The sequence below is a fragment of the Nothobranchius furzeri genome, chromosome 5 (genome assembly GCF_043380555.1).
Source record: "Nothobranchius furzeri strain GRZ-AD chromosome 5, NfurGRZ-RIMD1, whole genome shotgun sequence".
Lineage (NCBI taxonomy): Eukaryota > Metazoa > Chordata > Actinopteri > Cyprinodontiformes > Nothobranchiidae > Nothobranchius > Nothobranchius furzeri.
Genome location: NC_091745.1, coordinates 79,765,121 through 79,771,231, shown reverse-complemented (window position 1 = coordinate 79,771,231; position 6,111 = coordinate 79,765,121).

The following is a 6,111-nucleotide window of genomic DNA, read 5'->3' as shown; positions in this document are numbered from 1 at the left end:
TGGTTTATAAAATAAAAAAGGCAGTTTTTACTTTTATTATTGTGAATGTTGCCTTATTTTCTGACAAAAATAAAACGTATTCCTCTCAATCTACTTTTCAAAAATCTGGGAAACTTTGGTAAAAAATATTAAAACCAAGAAAGGTAAAAATAACAATAATTGCCAATATAAAAGGACCTTTTCTGCATCCTCTAATACAAAGATGTATCTTAACAGCTGCAGTCACACACTGAAGCTTCATTTTCTCTTTTATAGCGTGGGCTGTAATGACATCATTTGGAAAAAAAATACATGATAGCGTCTCTCTCTCTTGGAAACAGGATGTTTTTTATCAGTTATCACTGAGAAGAGAAAAAAAAAGCCCACAGAGACCCCTCAACACTCTGGCCCCCACACACACACACACACACACACACACACACACACACACACACAACCTCAGAACCATTGCCATTGATGGGAGGAGCTTAACCCATCAGAGGATGGAGGAAGTTAGTGTGGTCACACTGTATGTGTTCATCACCAGAGCGCTGACAGAAATAGCTTTGTCAGAGTAAACAACACGGCCCATTCATAAAAACACCATCCAGCAGACGCCCACTCAGTGTAACATGAAGGGAGCAAGCGATAAAGAAACAGACAAATGCACACACACACACACACACACACACACACACACACACACACACACACACACACACACACACACACGGACACAGTTACAAAGACAGATGGAAACACACATAGACAAACAGAAAGTAGCACAAACAATAATCGAGTGAGACGTGGGGCCGCAGTTTGAGAAAGATAGCCTGATGCTGACATCACATCCTCGTCACGACTGGTTCCACTTCCTTGGTTTGGAAAACACCAGAAACCTACGTCACGTGGTGAGACACCTCTTTCCAACTCTCACTCTTTCTATGTAAGCCACACACACACGCATGCACGCACACACACACACACACACACACACACACACACACACACACACACACACACACACACACACACACAGATCTATATGCGCGCAGAATGACAGTGCATGTACAGTACTCAGTAGCCCTCACAACAGCACTTAGGAGCGTTAACTAGTCGCCAGCTGTTTCCCAGCCAGCACGTTGGACCACTGCAGAAACCGGCTTTCTACACACTTTCCCCCTTACACACACACACCACACACACACACACACACACACACACACACACACACACACACACACACACACACACACACACACACACACACACACACACCAAACACACATGTGACATGCTTACCACATAAGGCAAGGAAATTGTCACACGTCGTCAGGTTACTTGTTTGTGTTTGTGCATGTTTGATGTATCAGAAAGAGGAAGTGATGCAAACTGAGGACTATTTTTAGAAAAGAGCAGAAGTGCCTCACTTCTCTTTTCAGGATTAACACACACACACACACACACAGACAAATCCGTCCTCACAAGAGGACCCTGTGAAGGCGCACACTTCCTTACCACAAACACCTACGCTCTCTTCCAGTTGTGGATGTGATGCAACGTGCAGCCGTTCTAATGTGATGCCTGCAGGTACGAGCTGCTTGTGCGCAGAACTGCAGCCAACCAACTTCCACTAGTTTCCATTTCTGTGGTGGAACATCTTGTTCTTAGAGACAACAGGTGTGATGAGGGTGTGCAATCTGGGGCTCCAGGAGTCTATGTGTGCATCGGTCTGATGTTCACTCAAAAGAGTAGCATTCAGACTTTAAAAGAGGAAACGAGAGTTTGTGCTAGAGGTTGAATGACTTTGGTTTTCTAGGCAGACTGGAGTCCTACAGCATGTGCTGTCCGGCATCACGGCATGAACCGGTTTCAGCCATGACCATTACCAGATTATTTTGCAAACCATCTCAAGGTCAGGAAACAAATATGGCATGGGAGGAGTGTGCCACATGCTTCCGTCACCTTGCTTTGTGATTGGCTACACGTCACATTCAACAAGCAGCACACGCGTTTGTCTTTGAAATCAGACCCAACCCAGAATGTGTGTGGAACACTGAAAAACCAAGTTTTAATGATTCTAACGGGTCACTCTAAGTGTTTCATGACGTCTGAACATGAAGATAGTCTCCTACACCTATCTCCTGCAGTAGCTTCTGATAGAAAACAGACGGTGAAACTCTAGGATAGAAAATCCTGACAGATCTACGTCACCCTGTCACTAACATTCATGGACTCACCCATCTAGACTCACGACGGGGAAGGCTGTTGTTGGTTTAGCGTCCAGGAAACAGCAGAGAACGTCTCAGCTAATAGACGCTACCTGTTAGCATTAGCAACTCCACCACACAGCAGAACTCCTCCAGGCTTGTGTTATTTGTGGAGATAAAACATCAACGTAGCAGAGTCAGTGGTAGAGTCATGTTGCAGTTAGCCAATCAGAGGAGAGATGTCCAGATATCCGGAGGTAAGACTCCAGATCCTGCCATCTGAAGCTACTTTGTCCTCCAGCTGACTTTTACTTCCTGAAACAAGTGGATCTGAGTTTTTTGCCTCAAGCCTTTAAATCTGAGTGGCGGGAATGGGCTTCCATATGTTTTGATGCACAAGCAGAAATAATTTTGTTAAATTGTGTGTTTGCATTTATAATTTAGTAGGTTTGGCAGGTTCAGAATGTTCTATTTAGTAGGACTGCGACCGGTTTAAAGGTTGCTGGGCCCAGATCTGTTCTCAGAATGCTTCAGTAACTCCACTTGATCTGCACATCTTCAGACGCACCCCCACACTGTTTCACTCCAGCATCACCTCACAGACCCATCGGGCCAGTTTGTCTGAAACACCCAGCAGGACCGCACCAGGTGATAATTACACGTGTCATAGCGGCACTGATGTCATATGATAGTCATGGCACTAAGAGCAGAGTGGGTGTTTTCACTTGCATTTACATCACATGGTAACAGGATGAAACCAGAAAGCCAGACTCAAGTGGGAGGTGTTCTCACTACCGTGATCACTGGACCAGAATGTGGTGGACTGGGAGGAGATCCTGGTTTTCTGGTCTAGCCTCGGTCTCCTGTGGAGTGTGTGAGTATCGACGAAGCTAGCCTCACCCTCACGCGTCAGCATACAAACATAACAGATGCTACTCCAATCCAATCTCCTGTTTCAGAATTTTCTCCTTTTTGGAGACAATCACAACCCCCAACCATGTCATGGTGCAACTGTCGATTTAAAAACTAAACATTTAAGTCATCTGCTCCATTTTTTGTGATAAACAGAAGTTTTTGCGTTCATTTCCTCAATCCTTTCCTTTGGTCTTTTACTCTGACTGCAGGACTGTTATTTCAAAGTAAAAACTGAGGCTAATATTAGTGGGTTGACACAAAAATCACTTGTTTCACAGGTTAGGAATGTTGTTTACAGACAACTAAATAAGAGGAAATAGGAAACATGAGCCCCGCACAATAAAAGTGACACGGTGGATTGTTGTCCTGGAGCAGATTGTTGTTTAGTGCGTCTCGAGAGGCCGGAGTTCCCTGTAAACACTTCGAATCCATCAGCAAACGTAAGGAGATTCCAGACTCTTCCCTCTGGGAGCTGCGTTGCTTCACCGTGATGAAGCGGCGGCGTGTTCTCCACGTGAACTGACTGTGTCACTTCTACATGACTTATTCTGTGTGGTGACATGAAATCAGTGGAAACTGTGCGATCAGCTGTCTGACAGTTGGGAAATCAGTTTAAAACTACGAGAATTCATCCTTTTTTCCTGAGAACATTTAGAGTGATTACTCTTGTCCGTGCTTGCTGGTTTTGGGGAAACCCAAGTTACTGAAACCAGTGACCCTTACATCTAGACCAGACAGATCTCTGATCATCTTTAAATAAATGTTTATAGCAGTTTTTAGAAAAGTCAGTCACAGTTGTTCCAACAGAAACTCGGTGATGTTCAAACTAAAGTTTCCGCTAATTTGTGAGAAAATAAGCAAAAGGTCTAATGTGTAGCTAACTAGCCGTTAGCTCCTCAGTCTGGTTTAAACCCAGGTCATGCAAAGACTTATCCACAACAGGTAAGGTGTTTGTTCACAGACACTCTCTCCTGATGTTTTGGGCTTTGGAAGCAAACGAATGGAAAAACGAAGAGGACGTGTTTGATCCAGGATTGCATTTTATTTCCCAAAACTCCCAACTTTCCACTAAGACTTAACCAAACACACTTGTAGGCAAACACTCTTAGCACAAGTACAATCCCTCAGCCCTCCTAAGGCAGGCCTCTGGGGGGCTTAATGGACGCACTCACTCATCTTGAGACTTTCGTCCGCCCTAAAGCTCATCTTCAACTCCCCCTGCCTCCCCACGCCCCTCTTTTCCCCACTTCACCAGGATTTTCCACCTCAGTGGAAACAAGGAGGCGCGTGCGGCCGGGTCCTTCAGCAGAGGATGCAGCCGCCACGAAAAAACAAACATGAAAAAATGGGTCAAATACAGGAACAGATGAGGAGGCTGCTTTTATCTCCACCATCGAGTAGTGTGTGTGTGTGTGTGTGTGCGTGGGTGTGTGTGTGTACTGGGCTGAGATGTGACAATCCCCCCAGGGGGTCATCGCCTGCAGCCACTTGCTGCTGGTTGTTCTCTTTCAAGTTCAGGTTTTCAAGGCAAACAGTTTGAATTTCTTCATTCTGGGCCCTTTGGTTCGGTACATAAATTTGTATTTGTTTCAGCATCATTTTTATTTTGTTCAAAATGAGACAAAAGTTAGTGAGAGATGCAAGTCTGGCTTCACTTCTTGACCCATTAGTTCTTCCTCCCATCTGTGCAGAACAAACAAGGTCCTAATTTTATCCCACAAACCAGTTAGGACACGTTTAAATCCGTCATATGCGTGTGTGTGTGTGTGTGTGTGTGTGTGTGTGTGTGTGTGTGTGTGTGTGTGTGTGTGTGTGTGTGTGTGTGTGTACGGTGTTGATGCGTAGGAGACAGTTACGTGTTTTGGCTTATAACATGGTTGTCGATGGCTGGAGTTGTCATGACGATTTTTAGTAGGACTTCACCATGGTGACCATGACTGGACACACACACACACACACACACTCACAGAAAACAAAAATGCACACACAATCAAAATTTACGCCTGCCCTGAGGAAGATCTCCGGACATAATTTTGTGCCAAAATGGTCTCGTTTTAGTTCCATTTACTTGTTTTAATAAAAGTTCGAGTTGTGGCTGATTTGGTGAAAGAGGAACAGCAGATTAGCTTCTGCTTTGACTAAAACCGATTTTATTAGAAACATTTGAAGACAGAGTCGTCTGAGCTTCTCAGCTGAGCAGATGGTGTGCAGCGGTCTGCTCCGGCCCTCCACAGTGATGGAGCTGGTGAGGAGCTAGAAGCTCTCCATGACTGGGTACGCTGGACTTCCTCAGCAGCCACAGAAGTTGATCGTCTGCTGGGCTTTGGGCTTGGACCTGATGGGATGTTCTTCTCAGTGCTTTAATAAAGGGGCTATAAGGAAGTGTGACAGCCAAAACATGTATAGAAATAATAAATGTCTTCTTCATACATTCTCCTGCAATGCCCTGGTCCTGTAGAACGAGCCCTGGCATTTTTACTGTGATTGCCTGTTTTTCTGTAAAATCACAGAAAAAGAGAGATGCTCGGGTCGAGCAGGCTGCTTCCTGCGCGTTCACGCTCAGGCATCGCCCGTAGCATTTGCTATCCGTAGCTTTAGCAGCAGAGAGAGAGGCAGTGCCACTTTGTCGCTGTTCCTAACGCCTAGTGACAAAGCTAGCTACATTTCTGAGGACCCTTAGCTACTTTCTGTAGAACTTTCTTCTAGATATTTCCTGCAAATTAGCAACAAAACAGCCATTTTCACTCCGAACCGTTCTTTGAACGTTGTTTCAGCTGTCATCAAGGATATAAATGTTACAGATACATAAGATGTCGCTGGTGCTTTAGCTCACCTAGTAAAACATTGGACTCCCGTGCAGAAGACCTGGGTTTGACTCTGGATGTGAACATAATTTGTTTTCTTTTTTACATTAATGGTATATTTTTTACAGTAAGACGCCCAAATTTTTATTTGAGACTCGCCGAACGGCATTGAATTCACAGATAAAAAAGATGTGGGTTCAACT